Source organism: Camellia sinensis, chromosome 11 (genome assembly GCF_055761805.1).
Source record: "Camellia sinensis isolate YWXY chromosome 11, ASM5576180v1, whole genome shotgun sequence".
Lineage (NCBI taxonomy): Eukaryota > Viridiplantae > Streptophyta > Magnoliopsida > Ericales > Theaceae > Camellia > Camellia sinensis.
Window position 1 is genome coordinate 13,130,955 of NC_138971.1, and position 22,666 is coordinate 13,153,620.

Here is a 22,666-nt window from a genome sequence, read left to right on the forward strand (position 1 = left end):
TTTGCTGTCGACTATAATATGTAAAAAAGTCAGACTTTTTGCGACGACACCGTTTTACCATCGCTAAAAGTTTTATTTGAGACGGTTAAAAATACTGTCGCAAATGGTTCAATTTTTTTGCGACGGCATGCCCATTGTCGCCAATGATCCTAATATTTTTTGCAACGGTATGGTGCCGTCGCAAAAAAAAAAAAAAAAAAATTGCAATATAATTTTTAAAATTACCTATTTTTTGCGACAGCGTAGTGCCGTCGCAATAAATAAATAAATAAATAAATGTAATATAATTATTAAAAATATTAAAATTACCTGTTTTTTGTGACGTGTGGTGCTGTCGAAAAAAAAAAACACTATGATAAAATTATTAAAAATATTAAAATTACCTGTATTAAATGAAAAACAATTGAAAAAGAAATCAATAATTGCATAATAATATAAAAAAATAATTTCTCCATAATAAAAATATTCTTGCATTCATAACTACACATTAACAAAATTACCCCACTACATAATGTTTCATAATACATATATAATGTTTAAATACATAATGTTCTTCATAATTCAAAATAACATAAACCAAAATTACAAGTTTTGCTCATCATTCTCCATGGGCAACAAAAACAAAAATTAGTCGCATTCTTCACAGACATTCATTCCACAAGAAGCAAAACTCCTACTCGGGAAATATCTGAAAACAAAAAATAAATATAATTAATGACAATATAATTATGTGTTCATATGTTAATTACAAAAAAACATAAAAATGTAACTACTATACAATTACAAAGATAATTAAGTAAATAATTTTGCCTAGACCGAAATCCGGCTCTAACTCCCAAACCAGGAACCCGATTCGAGTCCCGTCTTCTCCCACAAGTCTCTCATACCTAGGTGGTCGTGTGTGCCAAGTTTTGTGCTACTCCGATGCCGTTTGGTGATTTTTGTGATTTTGGGACGTCAACCCCTCATATTTTTCATGGCATAATTTTACATGCCGTAGAAGGTTATTTTTAATATATTTATGACATACTATGTATGCCGTATATAATCTTTTACAACATAGAGAGAGAGAGAGAGAGAGAGAGAAGTATATTCAAAGTTCATTACATGAGTAAACTCAATATATAAACACATGATATTCAAAGCATATTCAACACATGTAGCTCGACCAAATGATGCATTTTCTTCAAAAGGGCATAAGAAGCAAGATTAAATTATCATTGTTGATTTCCTCCAAGTAAAAAACTTATCATTTATAATAAGAAAACAAACATACAAAGTGCATACTTGGAAGAACCACCAATAAGATCAGTTCCATGTAGAATACAATCAATTTATTTCATGTCTATTATGAAAATATATCCAATCAATTTACACAACAAACAGATTATATTACTCAATTTATCTGACTATCCAACTTCTCATAGCATGAAACATCCTTGCATTTTGGTGTTAAATCATCTTCACAAATGTGTATGTACAAACATTGCTTCCATATATATCGGGATGATTCAATGATAAGGCCAACACACAAAGCAATAAATCTAAACTAGGTGCATTTGTTGATCACCCTATATCCTGATAGAAGTGAATCAGATGGAGGATGAGGACCAACTGATCAAGCTTTTGGATAAAAAATTTACAATTGAAAAATAATGTATTTAAATTGATTTTCTTAATCATCTTAATCCATAACTGGTGGGATTTCCATCTTTGTAATCTGTTGATGACAAAATTTAATGTGCATCAGATTACCGAAGTTACTATTTGAAACTGAATATAACACATGCCTCCATGAAGATTCAAAGCTCTGTTGGAAATAGTTGGCACAATTTTTTCATTACTCCACAGCTTGGCATATATCACTCAGTGACGGAGCAAAGAGGTAGTCTCTTGGTGGAAGCACCAAATGATTAATACTATAAGCCTATAACAAATTACCATAATCAGAAATAAATGGAAGAGCTCGGTGAATAACGTGCACTACAGTGAAATATGGCTGAATGATGTCAATAAACATGGTGTTAAAAAAATATGACGTAAAATAGTTTATGCATTTCAATAACATTCACATGTTGGACCACTAATCAAAAAAATAAAACATAAATAAAAACCATCTCCCTCAGACTTATTTGGTAAAGCTCACATTCCAATAAATCAGAAATACCCAACAAGATTCTAGATGGAGTGAAAAGTCAAAAAGAATTACTTTCTCAAATAAGTCTGGGAATGAATGCACTTCAGAAGCAACCTTTAATTATTGCACTTAGTAAAATAAATGGATATGCTTTAGATAACAAAGCTACAACTCACTAGGGGTGTCCTTAGATGAAATCATGATTACCTAAATAAATCACCATAAAACTACAACTCACCAGTTTTTTAACCCCCAAAATCAAAGTAAACCCCAAATGCACCATCAAGAAGGCACAAATCACTACTAAACAAACTAGCAATTATAAATTTATATATACTAACCCAGACAAACAGGGCAAGTAGGCAATTCAACAAATCTGGGCAGAGGTGAACAGGCTTCTTCTGCCAACTCATAGCTCTCTGCTGATTGAGCAAAATATATATGACAGACCTCAGCCTAACAAATCAAGCATAAAAATCTCAAATTAAAAATACAAGTAAAAGATAGCATTAAACCTTTTAAATCTAACTAATATATATACTACTATATAATGCGCACAACTTATAAGGGTTTGAAGGTTTGTAACTTTTTTTTCCCCCCAAAAAACGCTCAATATTGTTAACTGCTTCAAAAAATAACTGCTACCATTTATCAAATTCAACCCATATTCTTCATGCATCAAATCATCAAAAAATTAGAATGTAAAATTGCAATGAAATTACAAACACATACTAATATATAAAGCATATTACTCATAAGGATTTAAATTCAAAAATACCCATATATTAACTTTTTCAAAAAAAAAATTAACAACTAGCCATTCTCAAATTCAACTCATCTTCATTCACCAAATCATCAAAAAAATAAAAATTGAAGAGCTTGGGGGTGGATACCGGAGTGGAGTTCGGAGAAGTGGTCGAGGTGAGATCCACAAAAGAGGAGGAAGTCGTCGGGAGAGAGGTAGTTGGGGACAGCGACGACGAAGAGTTTGGTGGATTGAGCGCTAGGGCTCGTGAGAGATGTGGTAGAGGAGGGGGATTGGCAGCGGATAAGGTGGACTATGCCATTGAGTTCGGTTATGGAGAGGTGGTTGCTAGGCTTTGCGGCAGAGCTGCTGGTAATGGCGGATGAGGAGAAGGGGCGGCGCGTGTCAATGAGTGGATTTAGAGGATGAACATTCTTAGGGTTAGGATTAATGGCCTACATGTAGAGATTGACATTCGTAGAGTGAATCAATCAATGAACCCTTACTGCGAAGGATCTAGAAATATAATAAAATGAATCAAACAGAGGTGAATCGATGATGAGCACTTACCACAAAGGATTGATCGATGTTATCGTTGAGAGAGATACAGGGATGAAGAGAGAGAGAGAGAGAGAGAGATATTTTTGGTTGAAAAGATTAGGGATTTGAGATTTGGGGATTTTTGGTTGAGGGGGGAAAAACTAGCGCAAATCAGATTTTGAGTTTTTTTTTCCTTTTTTTTTTTCCGACGTCAAGTATAATCGTCACAAATGAAAAATTTAAGGTAACATTTAGTAACGTTTACATTCTTGGTTTATGCTTACAAAAAATTTATAAACTGATTTTTATTTATTTTTAGAAAAACATAAATTACAAACGCGTTTGGTTTGAACAAAATGTTTAAATTTTTTTAAAAATATTAACTAAAAAATATGTTTGTCCAGTTCTAAAATATTTATATTTATTTTTTTATTATTTATGACAATGGGATCATACACATCATAATCGAAAAAAAAATGATTGGAAAAAAATTAATTGAAAAAAATTTAATGAAAAAAAAATATTTGAAAAAAAAATTAATTAAAAAAAATTTTGTTAGTCAAATTTTTAAATTTCTGTTTAAAAACCAACGTAAACTCATTTTTTGAGTTTACAATTTTTCTTCAAATTTATAAATTGCGACAACCATTTATAAACTAAAAAAATTATCAAACAACTTTTTATGAGATTTTGTAAATTTTCGTAAATATAAACTGAAAATTGAAAACGAAATGGTTACCAAACAGGCCCTAAACAATGAATCCATGGCTCGTTTAGTAATTTTTGTTATTTGCGACGGGGGTATTGCAGTCGCCGATAACCTGTATTTGCAATGGGGGAAGGTTGTCGTAGTAAAAAAAAAAAAAAACTCATTTTTTTGCCAAAAACCTCTATGTCCATTTTGCTATGCAATGAAAGCTAGGAATAGAGAAACAGAAAATGTGAGAGAAACAAGAGATGATCAGCGAGAGAAAGAAAGAGAAAGAAAAATAGATGAACGAGAGAGATATAAAGAGAGACATAAAAAAAAGAGATGAGAGATGAGCATGAGAGATGAGAGAGATAGAGAAGAGAGATGAGTGAGAGTGAGAGAAATAGAGAAGAAAGATGAATGAGAGATACAGAGACAAAGAGAGAGAGAGACCCATTTCATTTTTTGACTTTTTTCTCTTTCAACAACAATGGGCTCAAAGAAAAAGATAAGTGTGATTGAGAGAGAAGAGAGATAGTGAAAAAGAGAGAAAGATAGAAAAAAAAAGAGAAACAAGATGAGCGAGAGAGAGAGAGAGTGAGAAGAAGATGAGCAAGAGAGATGCGAGAGCTAGAGAGAAGGGTGATGAGTGAGAGAGACATACAGAGAGAGAGAGAAAAAAAAAAGAAAAACAAGATGAGCGAGACATAGACAGAGAGAGAGAGAGAGACAACAAAAAGAGATGAACAAGAGATAGAGAGAGACATAGAAAGAAAGAGAGAGAGAGAGAGAGAGAGAGAAAAAAAAAGAGATCGATAAATCGAGAGGGAGATCGGTAAATCGAAAAGAAGGAAGAGAGGGAGTGAGCAACGCGAGCACAATGTGGGAGAGAGCGAGAGAGAGAGAGAGAGAGAGAGAGACAAACCGAGAGACAAAAAGTGATGAGTGAGAGAGAGAAAGAGAAGAGAGATGAGCAAAAGAGAGAGACAGAGAGATAGAGAGAGACAGAGAGACATGAAGATGAAAAAATAGGTGAAATACTACAAAAATTTCAATTTTTTTGGATCGCTAATACTTCTAATGTCGTCTCATCAAAACAGTCTCTTCTTTTCTTTTCTTCTTTTTTTTTTTTTTTTGCGACGGCACCTATTACCGTCGCAAAAAACTCTCTTATTTGCGACTGCAGTTCATGCTGTTGTAAAAAACAGCTTTATTTGTGACAGCATAGGTTATCGTCGCAAAAAATGCGCATTATTTGTGACGAAAGTTGTTACCGTCGCAAAAAAGTTGCTTTTTTGTGACAGGAATGGGTGTCGTCGCTAAAAATCCATTTATTGGCGACGACAAGTGGTGCCGTTGCAAAAAATCACTTTTTGCGACGGTAAGTGATGCCGTCGCAAATGCTTCCGTGTTATAAAGTTTATTTTCTTGTAGTGCTTTTAGGTTCTTTAACATTACTCAATTTGAAAAGAAAAATGTGTGCTTTTATTTTATCTATTTTTTGCCATAAAACCCAATTCCCTACATTAAATTTTAAAATATTGTGTGCATTTTTATTTTTTTTTACAATAAACTTATAATTATCTAAAAGATATAGACTGAGGATGATAAACAGACTGTTTCACACAATTGATGATGGTGGACACAACCAAGAGGCTATTCGGTGGTTTTTGAATTGTTGCTTTACATGGTAGCGACTCAAAATTTTGTAAGATTTTAAACTAAACATTAAAATGAAAATTTTTTTGTGTCTTTGAAAATTTAGAGCTATTAACAATAAGAACCTTTTTTTTTTTGTTTATATTTAATTTGGGAGTCTTAAGCAATAGATTAAGTGATCTTATGGTTGACTCATCTTTGACTCCATATTATTCAATTTTCAACATGTGTCTTGTTATCCTCCAAAAATTAACATAAAAATAACGAGTCTTACCATTTTAACCAATAAAAAACAAGTTAAGATACGTTTGCCCAATCCATGGTATAATTTTCCCGGAACCGGAGACAACTTCAAAATATGGCGTTGTAATTTTAAATATTGTCCCGTAATTTTATTGATAAAAAATGTGCAAATTTTGGAGATATGAGGAATAGCAAAGCTTAATGCTCAGTTGATTTTAAATAAAAAAAATTGCAATGTTTCCCCTTGATTTGCTATTATTATCATGAACATTGTCATTTGTAAATCACAGAATTGCATTCTACAAAAATTTGTAGAGATTGTATTTGTTCGTGCAAAACTATATTAGATGTTGTTTAATAAAATTAAAATTAAAAATTAACTACTGAAAATTGAATGTTATTATTATTTTTTAATTTCAAAATTTATTTAATATTTACTAAAATTTAATTCTTGTTTGATGTATATATATATATATAAAGGGTAAATTACACTTTAAACCAAATCTCATTTTGGTTTCTATACATGAAATTGTGACAATCGACCTCCTGTATTTTTAGTCAAATCTCACATTGATTCTTACACATGAAATCGTGACAATCAACTCCCTACATTTCTGGTCAAATCTTACTTTAATTTCTACACAAGTATCAAATGTTCCCCTTCTGTTACTCTATTGTTTAAATCTTTAGCAGAATCTAGTGATATGAAAATAATGTGATTACAAAATGAGAGCAAGAGATGAAAATTATCCCCATGTTCAACCAATACACACTTTGTCCCATGTGAGCTATAATGTATATGTATGTATATATATATATATATATATGTTCATATGCTAAAAAATAGGATGAAGAAGTAAGAAAACAAAACTTTTGAAATAAAATAAAAAAAGGCATTAGAGAAATAGAAAGGGAAAAAAGAGAGAAAAAAAAAAGAGAGGAATAGACCAAAGATTATGTTACTATGAAATACAATCATAATTTGACGTAAATTTTGGAACGAAATGTTTATGAGCAGGAAATTAGCATAATTTTCGTCTTTTACTCTCATTTTCTAATTATGTGCTTGTTACATTACTGACTTCTATTAAAAATTTATATAGTGGAGCAACTCGGCGCCGTGCCGGGCACTAAATCAATAGAGAACTCTATCTCTCGGAGAGGTGGCAAATTAACAAGATCTTCGGGAAAGACATCCGAATACTCACAAACCACCCTCGGCAACGCAAGTTGGGTCTCACCACTCTCACCATTCTCAAAGCTGGCAAGTAGACTACTAAGCTCACTTCGCCCTCGCGAATCATACCCCGGTGGCAAAACACTACCAACCCGGTCTCCCAAGAAATGGAACCACTCCCCGCTCAAGGTACATAACGTGACCCTCTGGCGGTAGCAATCGATAACAGCCCGGTATGACGATAGCCAGTCCATACCCAAAATAACATCAAAACCCTTCATGGGCATGACAACGAACGGAAAAGGAAGCCTATAGTCGGCGACCTCTATATCACATCCTCTAACACCCTGTTTCAGGATCAACTCACCACCCAAAGGCGATACCACACAAATTGGAGATGCTAACTGTGCTAACTCCAATTCCAAAACAGATGCAAATGCAGCAGATACAAAAGAATGAGATGCACCCGTGTCTATCAACACATTAGCAACCGAGTTGCAAAACAGAAAAGTACCTCTCACTACCGATGGAGCCGGTACTAAATCCTGCGCGGTAACAGCATACACGCGCCCCGTAGGCCCCTGGTCTACCTGCTCACCCCTCGGAGCAAAAGACTGCTGCACAGACTGAGCTGGCTGAAAACCCTGCGTCTGCCTAGAACCAGACGCTCCCGAAGTGGCACTCAACTGCGGGCAAAACCTCTTCAGGTGCCCAGGCTGTCCACACTGATAACAAGACAAGGGCTGCCCCCTGCCCAAACTCCGACTCTGCGGTCTAGCTGAAGAAGCAGCTCTCTGACTCCCACCCCTCTGCGAGCAAACAGAAACCTTGTGACCCAGCTGGCCACACTTGTAACAAGCAAACTCCCCCTGATTGCCTCTTCCCGAGCCTGCACTCGGCACTGGAAAGGTCGATCTAGAAACTGCGCCCTGAGACTGCTGAGGGTTATAACCCCTCTGCCTCCTGCCATCACTCTGACCATCCTGGCTCCTCTTGGAGCCCCTCTGTTCTTCCTCCTCTTCCTGCATCATAATTTCCATATGAGCAGCAGCATCTACCAGGTGTCTATACTCTCGGATATAAGACCCACCAACTCTCAACTTGAGGCCCCGCCTCAACTTCCGCTCAAACTCATAGCAACGGCGTTCCTCAGACGCCACTAGTTCCGGTGCAAACCTGGACAAACTGGTAAAAGTAGCCTCAAACTCGGCCACTGACAAGCCCTGCTGTTTAAGCCGGCTGAACTGGTCCCTCAGCTTCTCCCTAGCTGCTGCAGACAAAAACCTCTCCTGAAAAGCATTCACAAACGCCTCCCAAGTACCACCAACACGAGCCTTCTCGTACTTCCACCATTGACCCGCATCTCCCTTCAGTTGGAAGGATGCCAAGGTCACTTTCAGTGCTCCGTCCTCGATGCCAAGCATCTCGAACGTCTCACTCATTTGCTCTAGCCACTCATCAGCCTTCAGTGGCTCCTTCGGATCCCCGATAAACTCATCCAGATTAGACCGGAAAAACTCCCTCTTCAAGAAAGAAGGCCCTGCCTCAGCTGCCTGATTCCCAGCTCTAAGAATACCCAAAGCTCCTGCTATTTCTCTGGCCAAGGCACCCATGGCCTGCTGACCCACTGGCTCGGCCACATTGGCCTGACCAACTCCCTCATGCACTGCCGGAACCTCCTCCGGTAACGGTACCTCCTGCCTCGCAGGTCTACCACGCCTAGCACCTCTTCCTCTCCCTGACATCCTAATAAAGGTAATACAGAACGTTAGCACATTCACAAATGTGCCGAAACTAAACACCCACGTCCTAATGCATGGACAACTGTAATTCACTCCACGTAAGCACATAAACACATAAGCACTTACGAATTTCATTTCCGGATAATGATAGTCCCGAGGCGTTACTAGAGTTTCGGTTAGAAATAGCATTGATCAAGTGCTTTTCCAACAAGACTCCCAGAAACCCAAGGATCCAATCAACATCCTAGAAACTAAATCCCATACCCACATAGTCACATAAACATGTTATCAATTAAGCACATAGCATATGATACTACATCTAGGTCTCTATCAAGCGAGACAAACCCATTGTGATCCTAATCACTTCCCACGTACCCAAAGTATTCGAACCCGGTACGCTCTGATACCAAGTTGTAACGCCCTCAAAATAATAACATTAAACCCATCAAATAAGACATGCATTGATATGTAAAAGTTCTACATTCTTCCATTTATCAGAATTCCATTACATAAGTATTACATGTTAACAACAAAAGCAAATGCCCTATGGGCTTACAGCTTTCCAAGTTAACACTTGGTTACAACAAAAGAGTACTAACTCATTACACATTAAGCCCTTGGCTTGAATTTACATGTAATACATCAAAAAGTAAAACGACAAAAGTATGTCCGCCTCTAGCCTCCCAAGCTATGTCCTTGGAGGTGGCATGCTACCTGTACCTGAAAATGATATTCCCATATAGGGTGAGCCACAGCCCAGTAGAAATACACTAAACCAACCATGAACAATGACTAAAAGATTAGCAATTGATAGATGGCCAACACTGATACATTCACATAAATCACATATTTATGTCATACGACTTATGAGTCCAAGTTACTTTTCATTTTCCCTTTTTCAACAGATAAGCATGTTAGCACTATCCGCGTTCTCAACAGATATGTATAACAACAATATCCCATATTCACAGATAAGCATAAAAGCTATATCCACCCTTCACAAAGATAAGCATATAAGCTCTATCTTCACTTCTCTAGACAAGCATAAGAGCTGTATCTACGGAGTTCATCCCCTATCTTCTCCCAACACTATCCGGTTTAGAGGTACATCCCCCATCTTCCCCTAAACCGCGGAGTACATCCCCCATCTCCTCCTCTACACATAACGTATACAAACACATTGGTTCTATATACAATCACTCAATACATACAATTAATGTATTCTATCAATCGTCAAATTCCATGACACATTCCATTGATTAGTTTCCGTTTGCCTAATCATCATGCATTGTCTACAACAATCACGACTATCCTCCACCGATAGCCCAAAGCAGTTATCTCTAAACAGAAAATAAATGCACAATGGATATTCAATCAACATTTCACTTCCTCATTTCTCACAATTAATTATCCCAATTAATCAAACAATGTAATTAGGTCATTATCCATAATTAACATTTCAACCCTTAGGTCGCATTTTCATCAATGATTCAACATTTATTCTATTTCTCTATGCCAAACGTGCATCTAGGTTTATTATGAATAAAATCCCAACTTTTGTAAAATAACACAAAAGCCCCAAACTTTCTCAAAATTACCAAACCAACCCCAACATCTCAAAATACCAAAATTTAAAGACAAAATCCATAGAGAGGAGTAGGATATTCCTACCTCGAAGTTTGAGCCAAAAAGGAGATGAAGACTCGAAGATCAACGTGCTCCAAATCCAAACTTTTTCAGATTAAATCAAAGCTCTCAACGCCCTCTATCTTTTAACAAAGGCCCTAGGCTAGATTCACACTCTAGGGAGATCAAATCTTAGAGAGAGTGTAAGTTTAGAGAGAGAGAGTCTCGGATCTAGGGTTTGAAAGAAAAAGAAAGTGAAAAAGTGATGTTCAAAAACGCTACTGTCTGCTGATATAAAACACTCTCGCTCGAGCGAAGCCCTTGTCGCTCGAGCGACCAGACACAGAAAACCCTCGCTCGAGCCAAGAAGTTCTCGATCGAGCCAAAAACTCAAAAGTGCGCTCGAGCGAAAGAATGCTCGCTCGAGCCAACAACCCAGACCCTCAGGTCTGCAACCAGAAGCACGCTCGAGCGACAGACCTCTCGCTCGAGCGAATAACAAACCAGACCGCTCGAGCGAAGAAAGCTCGCTCGAGCCAAGAAATGCAACTCTCAGGTCCAGAACCAGACGCAATCGCTCGCTCGAGCGAAGCCACTCTGGCTCGATCCACCAGGCACGAACTCAACACTCGCTCAAGCGACCAACTCCTCGCTCGAGCGAAGGTCCAAAAATCTAGGCTGCAGCACTAGGCTCCCAAACACAACCAACCTGTAACAAACCTGCCCAACACATCCTATAACTCAATATACAAAGTAAAGAGGATGCAAAACGAGATAATAAACAACTACCAACATCCACGGACACATGTCCAGATCACTGAACAACAAGGGTAAACCCGGGATCGCTATAAAAAGAGTTTTTCAGCCTCTAGCCTCCCAAGCTACATCCTTGGAGGTGGCATATCACCTGAACCTGAAAATGATGTCCCATAAAAGGGTGAGCCAAAGCCCAGCAGAGATATACTAAACCAAGCATGAGCAATAACTAAAACATTAGCATTCGATAAATGGTTAACACTATAAACCAATTTTACAACACATCCCAGTTCCATGACAAATACATCTGTGTTTCATTCCACTTTCCTTTACTTATCCAATTCACATTCATAAACCTAACTCATTATCTAGCCAAACAATTAAATGAGACTACAACTCATATTAAGACACTTTCATTATTCACAATTCACATGAGACTACAACTCATATTAAAACACTTCCATACTTCAATTATCTACATTATGCAAACGCAATTGGGATTTTGAGACTTTCACGCTGGACACTCCGGCCAACTTAGTTATCAATGGAGTCCATCCCCTATCTCCTCCCAAACAGGTTTGAGAGTACATTCTCTATCTCCTCTCAAACCATGGAATACATCCCTTATCTCCTCCCAAACAATATACATATACAATGTATTTCAACACTTATCATATAGAATGATCAATCAATACACATATTCGATATATTATTCCAACCGTCATATTCAATGACATATTCCAGGTAATTAGTTTCAGTTTTCCCTAATCAACATACAGTGTCTACAACAATCAAGACTATCCTCCACCGATAGCCCAAAGCAGTTATCTCTAAACAGATAATGAATTTATCAAACAGATAAAATACCAACATTTTCATAGGTGAGTGATTAACTAGTCCAACTATACCATTCAATCCCATAAGTTCTCAATTTCATGATTTTTAACTCAATTTCACATTTTCCCAATTTAATTATTCAACATAATTAGGACATTTTTCCCCTTTTTCAAATATCAGCCCTAAGGTTCAATTTCATCAATTTAACAATAATAATTCCATTTTCCAAGGTCTCACATACACATGGAGTTTAACATTTGAAAACCCCCTTTTCATCCCTAACTTTTCCAAAATTACCAAATAGCACCATCTAATCAAAATGACTAAAATTTATGTCAAAACTCATAAGATGGAGTAGGGTATCCCTACCTCAAAAGAAGAGACCCAAAGGAGAAGATGAAGAAAACTTAAGATGCTCCAAATCCAAAGTTTTTCGGATCAAAACGTAGCCCACACCAAGCTCTACACTTTATACAAAGGAACTAGGGTAGGAGACCACTAGAACTAGATGGATTTGTAGAGAGAAGGTATGTAGAGAGAGAGGGAGCAGCCGTTCTAGGGTTTGAGTAAAAGAGATGAAGAAAAAATGAAGAAGAAGCTACTGCTGCGAACTGATATATTCGAGCATCACTCGAGCGAAGGAGCGGTCGCTCCGAGCAGAGAAAGGCTCACTCGAGCCAGCAACACGAAGCTTCAGGTCTGCAACCCAGAAGCACGCTCAAGCGAAGAAACCCAAAACATAATCTTCACTCGCTCGGGCGAAGGAAAGCTCACTCGAGCCAAGAAATGCAACCTTCAAGTCCAAAACTAGACGTAGACGTACGCTCGAGCGAAGGAATCCTGGCTCGAGTGAATGAGCTAAAACACAGAGCTTGCTCGAGCGAAGACACCAAAAACTGGGCAGCAACCTTTTGTTTCTAATCACAACCAACCTGTTACAAACCTGCCCAACACATCCTAAAACTCATATACAAAGAATTAAAGGACGGAATCAGACATATACAACAATACTCAGTCAAGGAACCCAAGTCCGGAATACAACAACCAATGGAGGGAAAACCGGGATCGCTATAAATCACATAACCCACAATGTAAAATACTCAAATTAAATCCTTAATTATCATAATGCTAAAATCCATAAAAATAAATAATTCTTATCATATGAAATTGTCCACCAAGTCCACTAATAAAAAAAAAAAATCCAAGTACTTAAATCATAGTCCTACTCTCGGCACTCACACAAGTAAGAACCCCGTGCAACTCTACTCCTCAGAATCTGAAAAAAATAAAATAAGGGTAAGCTAGATAGCCCAGTAAATAACCAACCATCACTGCTACTTGGATCAAGTATACAAAAAAAAAAAAAAAAAAGTCGATAACCATTAAATATATTTTTTGCTACCATTCAATAAATGAACAATTATTTTGTAAGATGGTTTCATAGCTGAAAATAAACAGTGTACCAATACATTTTAATTGAAAAGACAATGAGGTAATTCGACGAAATTTCGTTGTTCAAAATTGATGGTTCGATATTCAATGGTTCAATGATGAGATTCACAAAACCCGAGTCTTGGTGACTACGGTCACTTAGCCCGTGACAAGGCCCAAAATCACACATAGGCTTGTGGTAAAACCCCAAAAGAAACTAGTTTCTGTGCCAATAAATTACCCTCATTTGCTAGGGTCCAAATCATAGTCAGATTAGAGTGATGTTCAAAATTCAAACAATACTCAACTTTTAAATAAAATATTTGATATTTTCAGAATAAACATTTAGTACAATTTTCAGAATAAACATTTAGTACAATTTTCAGAATAGTTCCACAAAATATTCAAATAATTTTCATAATAATATTCTATGTTGTTTTATACTTGACCCATATTTTATTTTAAGAGAACATGAAGGCTATAAATAGATAATTATATTTTAAATGATTCAATAGAAATAAAAATGAACCAACAGTGATAGAAGGTTACTTACCTCAACGGCTTAAAAAATAATATTTCTCAAGCTAATCTCAAATTACCAAGATCCACCTCAATCTCACAAACCTAATAAAATATTACACCACATAAACAATTACTATTGATCACCATAATGCATCCATCATTCTTTTCTTTATGATAGAAAAAATTAATCCTATAGTCTATTAGTAATTCCCAAACCTCAGCACCGAAACAGAGCCACTATGGCTTGAACAAAATTTTCAAAACTTACATTATTCTATTGTTGTTTATAAACATACATAATTTTTAATTACTACCAGCCAAACTTGCATTCCAAAATTACACCACCATTAACCTTAACTTATCACATATCAATCCTAAAATATGAACCATCCAAACGGAATGCAAAAATACACTATAAAGTCGGGCAAACCGACACCCCCAACATAGACTATATCAATATATTTATTTAATCATATATGCCCATAAAATCATCTATTGATATATTGACACTAAATTCATAGATAGGAATACAATAAAATAAATCTTACCTAAGTAATGAACAAAGCAAAACCACCACTCTATGAATCCTCCCTCTTCTCTCTTTTTTTTTTTTTTTTTGTTTTCTTCTACTTTTCAAACCCTTGAGCAGCAGCCTCCAAACCTTCCACAGCACTTTCACGAGGCTCTGTTTTCTTTTTCCTTTTTTTTTTCTTTTGTTTTTTGTCTTTTACATAAAGGGATATTAACCTAATTTCTTAAAATTACTAAATTATCCATACAAATTAATTTAACTACTACTTTATCCAAAAATAATTCTACATAGAACTTGGGTTTTACACAAAGTATGGGTGATAGTTGCAACGATTTTAGTTGTGTAGTGGTGAGATAATGATAGTGATGACAACAATGATGAGGAATAGACCAAAGATTATGTTACTATGAAATACAATCATAATTTGACGTAAATTTTGGAACGAAATGTTTATGAGCAGGAAATTAGCATAATTTTCCTCTTTTACTCTCATTTTCTAATTATGTGCTTGTCACATTACTGACTTCTATTAAAAATTTATATGGTGGAGCAACAAAATGAGAACATTGACACTTAACCAAAACTATAAGGGGTTGACTATTACAATTTCATGTGTAGGGATCAAAGTGAAATTTGATGTAAAGTGCAGGGGTGCAAAGTGTAATTTGCCCATATATAAATTGGGACTTTGAACCTCTCTATTCCATATATGTAATGGAAGATTTCCATGACATATCCAATAGCTATGAAATAGGAATGCAATTTTATTATTAGTTTAAATTACAATAGATCATTACATTCATTGTTGGATGATGCAATGGAATCACTTTATTACAAATATGGAATGGAGATGATCACAATTCAATTATAAATTGGACATTGAAATTTATTAATTTTCTCTTATATTATAATACAGTGGGCAGTTTGATAGTCAAAATGTCACGCCCCAAGCTCCGTGACAACGCCACACACTCATTTAAATGAGCATGCAAGGCTAAGAGTTCAATCATATAACGCCCTCAAAATAATACATATAAACCCAACATTCTTGACATGCATAGACATAAGAGAATAAAACATATTTTCATTTAGCAGAGTATTAAGTACAAAAGTATTACATGTTGACATCAAAAGTAAATGCCCTACGGGCTTACAACTTTCCAAGTCAACACTTGGTTACAACAAAAGAAGAGTTCTAACTCTTTATACAAAATAAGCCCTTGGCTTGATTTACATGTAATACAAAAAGATAACAACAAAAGAGTCTTTCAGCCTCTAGCCTCCCAAGCTACGTCCTTGGAGGTGGCATATCACCTGAACCTGAAAATGATGTCCCATAAAAGGGTGAGCCAAAGCCCAGCAGAGATATACTAAACCAAGCATGAGCAATAACTAAAACATTAGCATTCGATAAATGATTAACACTATAAACCAATTTTACAACACATCCCAGTTCCATGACAAATACATCTGTGTTTCATTCCACTTTTCTTTACTTATCCAATTCACATTCATAAACCTGGCTCATTATCTAGCCAAACAATTAAATGAGACTACAACTCATATTAAGACACTTCCATTATTCACAATTCACATGAGACTACAACTCATTAAAACACTTCCATACTTCAATTATCTACGTTATGCAAACGCAATTGGGATTTCGGGACTTTCACCCTGGACACTCCGGCCAACTCAGTTATCAATGGAGTCCATCCCCTATCTCCTTTCAAACAGGTTTGAGAGTACATCCCCTATCTCCTCTCAAATCATGGAGTACATCCCCTATCTCCTCCCAAACAATATACATATACAATGTATTTAAACACTTATCATATACAATGATCAATCAATACACATATTCGATGTATTATTCCAACCGTCATATTCAATGACATATTCCAGGTGATTAGTTTCAGTTTTCCCTAATCAACACACAGTGTCTACAACAATCAAGACTATCTTCCACCGATAGTCCAAAGCAGTTATCTCTAAACAGATAATGAATTTATCAAACAGATAAAATACCAACATTTTCATAGGTGAGTGATTAACTAGTCCAACTACACCATTCAATCCCATAAGTTCCCAATTTCATGATTTTCAACTCAATTTCACATTTTCTCAAATTAATTATTCAAATTAATTATTCAACATAATTAGGACATTTTTTCCCTTTTTCAAATATCAACCCTAAGGTTCAATTTCATCAATTTAACAACAATAATTCTATTTTCCAAGGTCTCACATACACATGGAGTTTAACATTTGAAAACCCCATTTTCATAACCTCAAATCAAACCCTAACTTTTCCAAAATTACCAAATAGCACCATCTAATCAAAATGACTAAAATTTATGTCAAAACTCATAAGATGGAGTAAGGTATCCCTACCTCAAAAGAAGAGACCTAAAGGAGAAGATGAAGAAAACTTGAGATGCTCCAAATCCAAAGTTTTTCGAATCAAAACGTTGCCTACACCAAACTCTACACTTTATACAAAGGAACTAGGGTAGGAGACCACTAGAACTAGATGGATTTGTAGAGAGAAGGTATGTAGAGAGAGAGGGAGCAGCTGTTCTAGGGTTTGAGTAAAAGAGATGAAGAAAAAATGAAGAAGAAACTGGTGCTGCGAACTGATATATTCGAGCCTCACTCGAGCGAAGGAGTGGTCGCTCGAGCGACCAGACACAAGAAAACCTCGCTCAAGCGCAGAAAGGCTCGCTCGAGCCAACAACACAAAGCTTCAGGTTTGCAACCCAGACACACGCTCGAGCGAAGAAAAGCTCGCTCGAGCGAAGAAACCCAAAACATAGTCTTCGCTCACTCGGGCGAAGGAAAGCTCGCTTGAGCCAAGAAATGCAACCTTTAGGTCCAAAACTAGATGTAGACGCACGCTCGAGCGAAGGAACCCTGGCTCGAGCGATTGAGTTAAAACATAGAGCTCGCTCGAGCGACAAAAGCCTCGCTCGAGCGAAGACACCAAAAACTAGGCAACAACCTTTTGTTTCTAATCACAACCAACCTGTTACAAACTTGCCCAACACATCCTAAAACTCATATACAAAGAATTAAAGGACGGAACGAGACATATACAATAATACTCAGTCATGGAACCCAAGTCCGGAATACAACAACCAATGGAGAGAAAACCGGGATCGCTATAAATCACATAACCCACAATGTAAAATACTCAAATTAAATCCTTAATTATCCTAATGCTAAAATCCATAAAATAAATAATTCTTATCATATGAAATTGTCCACCAAGTCCATTAATAAAAAAAATAAAAAAAATCCAAGTACTTAAATCATAGTCCTACTCTCGGCACTCCCACAAGTAAGAACCCCGCGCAACTCTACTCCTCAGAATCTAAAAAAAAATAAAATAAGGGTAAGCTAGATAGCCCAGTAAATAACCAACTATCACTGCTAGCTGAATCAAGTTTACAAAAAAAAAAAAAAAAATAGTCGATAACCAATAAATATATTTTTTGCTACCATTCAATAAATGAACAATTATTTTGTAAGATGGTTTCATTGCTGAAAATAAACAGCGTACCAATACATTTTAATTGAAAAGACAATGAGGTAATTCGACGAAATTTCGTTGTTCAAAATTGATGGTTCGATATTCAATGGTTCAATGATGAGATTCACAAAACCCGAATCTTGGTGACTACGGTCACTTAGCCCGTGACAAGGCCCAAAATCACACAAAGGCTTGTGTAAAGCCCCAAAAGAAACTAGTTTTTGTGCCAATAAATAACCTCCATTGGCTAGGGTCCAAATCATAGTCAGATTAGAGTGATGTTCAAAATTCAAACAATACACAACTTTTAAATAAAATATTTGATATTTTCATAATAAACATTTAGTACAATTTTCAAAATAAACATTTCGTACAATTTTCAGAATAGTTCCACAAAATATTCAAATAATTTTCATAATAATATTCGATGTTGCTTTATACTTGACCCATATTTTATTTTAAGAGAACATGAAGGCTATAAATAGATACTTATAATTTTAAATAATTCAATAGGAATAAAAATGAACCAACAGTGATAGAAGGTTACTTACCTCAACCGCTTAAAAAATAATATTTCCCAAGCTAATCTCAAATTACCAAGATTCACCTCAATCTCACAAACCTAATAAAATATTACACCACATAAACAATTATTATTGATCACCATAATGCATCCATCATTCTTTTCTTTATGATAGAAAAAGCTAATCCTATAGTCTATCAGTAATTCCCAAACCTCAGCACCGAAACAGAGCCACTATGGCTTGAACAAATTTTTCAAAACTTACATTATTCTATTGTTGTTTATAAACATACATAATTTTTAATTACTACTAGCCAAACTTGCATCACAAAATTACACCACCATTAACCTTAACTTATCACATATCAATCCTAACATATGAACCATCCAAACGGAATGCAAAAATACACTCTAAAATCGGGCAAATCGACACCCCCAACATAGACTATATCAATATATTTATTTAATCATATATGCCCATAAAATCATCTATTGATATATTGACACTAAATTCATAGATAAGAATACAATAAAATAAATCTTACCTAAGTGATGAATAAAGCAAAACCACCACTTTATGAATCCTCCCTCTTCTCTCTTTTTTTTCTTTTGTTTTTCTTCTTTAACATAAAGGGTTATTAACCTAATTTCTTAAAATTACTAAATTATCCATACAAATTAATTTAACTACTACTTTATCCAAAAATAATTCTACATATAACTTGGGTTTTACACAAAGTATGGGTGATAGTTGCAACGATTTTAGTTGTGTAGTAGTGAGATAATGATAGTGATGACAACAATGATGATGGTAATGTTGTCATGGCTACTGTGGTGGTAGAGTAGCAGTGGTGGTGATAGTTGTATAAGGTAGAATAGAGTTGGAAAAGGTGGTGATGGTGTGGTGATAATTGTGGCGATAATGATGACGGTGGTCACGGGTGGAACTACAGAGGGACCGGGAGTGCCCCCCCCCCCAATTTTGAAAAATTATATATTATTTTTATATATATATTTTATTAGTATTTACAACATGCATATAAGATTATTCCTAATTTAAAAATTAGTAACTATCTATTTCAATAGCAAATCAATTTTTTTTTTTACCTATTTCAATATTATTTCACAATGTATAATAAAATGATCTCCTATCATTTCAAATGTTAGTTAATAATATTAATTTGATCAAGTTGATGTTATTAATACAAGTGGTACATGTCACTTTTTTTTTAATTTATTTATTTATTTATTTTTAAATCAAATGGTATGTATATATATTTTTACTTACATACCATGGCCTCCCCTAAACTAAATTTCAAGTTCTGCTCCTGATGGTGGTAATGAAATAATGATGGTGGTAGCAATACCGACATAATGACAGAGGTAAAGATGTAGTAGTGGCAGCAATGATGGTTGTAGTGGAGTAATAGCGGTGGCAGTGACAGCATTGGTGACATGATGATCGTGGAGGTAGAGGACAGAGGCGGCAATGGTGGTGATAGTAAAGTGATAATAGTGGTGGAGTGATGGTAGAGGTGGTGGAGTGGTGATAGCGATAATGGTGGTAGTGGTAGTGATAATGGTGCAAGTAATGGAGTAGCAGTGGTGCTGGCAATAGCGATGTAATGGTGAAAATAGAGAGGTGATTGCTGGTGATAATAGTTGTAGTGTAGTGATAATGGTGGTAGTTATAGAAGTGGCAACGTGATGGTGAAAGTTCTGAGGAGGTGGAGGCTATGATAGTAATAGTATTGTGATGATAATGGAGTGGCACAACATTGTTGGGTGATGAGAGTACATCTCATCTCAACAATGACATAATCACAACAAACTAAAAAAATTAGTATTCAACATTTAAATTAAATAAAAAAATCTTGGTTAAACTTTTAATGTATTTTTAAGTTTTCAAAATTTTAAATGATACGAATTATAATTAATAAAAAGATTTAATTTATTTTCACTTAACATTTAATTTTGGTGTCTGATAAAATTAAAATTAAAAATTAACTACTGAAAATTAAATGCTGAATTTTTAAGTTGAAAAGTTATTTCCTAAAAATTATTGAACTAATAAATTATTTAATATGTAGAAGATAAAATATAAAATTTATATTTTAATTTTTTTTTCTTCAAATTATTATATAAAGCAGAAGTAAAGAGGTGTAATGGTGGTAACAGTATTATTATCGACTAAAAGTTCATTTATAAATTGATATTTTTAATGATTTTTTAATTTTTATATAAATGCATGCAAAAAACAGTCAAAAAAATTGATAATTTATAATGACTTTTTAACTAAAACCTTCTCTATCCAAATATGGCTTAAGATCAAGGAGTGCGATAGGATGATGAACAACATGTTAGGTAGGTCATGTTAATTGAGCTAACATGCGGTATGTTGTTAATTAAGCTAACACCAACATCTCATACCATCCCATCCCATCCCATCCCATCCCTTGCCAACTAGGTCTGTAAATTTTTTTATAGAGTTTTTATTTACACCATTAGTTACACACCCCATTTTGCATTACACCCAATCAAAAGAATTTTAAAATTTCATTTTATATATTTCAAATTTATACTCATCCCTAACCATAAGGTATTTCTATTTGCACACCACCTAAAATCTCAGTATATATCATGTATGTCGTTCAAATATAAATCTCTAAACAAATTATAAACAAAAAGCAATTGTTCAGACATACACAGTTGAACGAAATGTATATTTAAACAATTACTTTTTATTCATTAAATTATGTCTAAACATTTAACTATTGTTTATAAAGTTTTATCCAAACAACACAAATGGTGAATATTGAAATTTTATGTGGCTTGCGAATAAAATTTCCCCTAATCTCACCTCTTTATTTACTCTCACTCTCAAATCTATTCTTTTCTTTCTCTCAAACCTACTCTCTCTCTCTCTCTCTCTCTCTCTCTCTCTCTCTCTCTCTCTTTCTTCCCCAAATCTTGGTTTGATGATGGTGGAAGGGGTGTAGAGTTAGGGTTTCGAAGATAGTGGAAGCGGGTAGTGGCTAGGGTTTTGAGGATAGTAGAGGGAGATATGACAAAAGATGCAAGGTAGACTATTAGATTCACTCGACAAAGGTGACGGAGGCGGAGGCGGAGCTAGAGGCGGATGCGGAAGCGGAAGCGGAAGCGCTAGCATTGACAAAGGTGAACCGTGGTAGTAGTTTGCAAGTACTAGGAGATGATGAGTGAGTAAAGAAATTGGTGTTAAAATTTAGGGTTTGTGTCCTTTTAGGTATTTTTATGCAAGGATAAAATTATAATGAAATAAAGAGGGTTGCTATTAGCACCTACCTTATTTCTTTTATAACATTTCTAGTTCAGACCTAACCCATTTAATGTTTTAGATCCGGGTTTCATTGTCATAAATAGTTATCCATGTCTTGTTTTCCCTTATATCTCTTTGAGTTTGGCTTTTGTGTTGATTTCGTTTGGAACAGGTTGGTAACTTGTTTTTTAAACTTTTGTTGCCCAGATTTTTGTCCCTTCACTCAAGCGGTCTTTGTGAACCTCAAGTACTTTTGCAGGTCTGCAAAAATACGGAGAGTTTGTATTCTTCTCTCAAGCGAAACTTCTTGCACTCAAGCAATGACCTCTTGTAGCTTGGTTTTTGTGCTCCTCGGAGGGCTTTAGTCTCATCGAATACGATAGCTCTACAGTTTGGATTCCCATGGTTCTGAATCTGATTTCACAAGTACAATGTGAAATAAATAAACACAAATGAGTCCAAATCTGACAAATTTTTTGAAAAATTAATTTTGAATCAAAAATACCAAAAATGGACTGCTTTGTCAGATTTCAGAGTCGCTACCTAAATATTTTTGAGAAATTTGGAAAACCCGTGACTCGTGCCAAAGGCCACTTATCTGTCATTGCCAAAATGTCTCAGCTCGGGAACTTAGGTATGAGAGGGGAAGGTCACAAATTGAGCACCCCACTCATT

At 35.4% G+C, this 22,666-nt stretch overlaps 1 long non-coding RNA gene across 2 annotated transcripts; it reads right to left on the bottom strand.

The window, feature by feature from the left end:
• Positions 1 to 446: 446 nt before the first annotated feature.
• Positions 447 to 3,587, bottom strand: LOC114320854 (uncharacterized). Of its 2 annotated transcripts, XR_014343581.1 has the most exons (4): positions 3,453 to 3,587; positions 3,031 to 3,337; positions 2,479 to 2,593; positions 447 to 688 (listed from the first exon to the last, which is right to left on the bottom strand). It is a non-coding gene; the product is annotated as an uncharacterized LOC114320854 (long non-coding RNA). The 2 variants fall into 2 exon arrangements; XR_014343580.1 differs by lacking the exon at positions 3,031 to 3,337.
• Between the last annotated feature and the right edge of the window lie 19,079 nt (positions 3,588 to 22,666).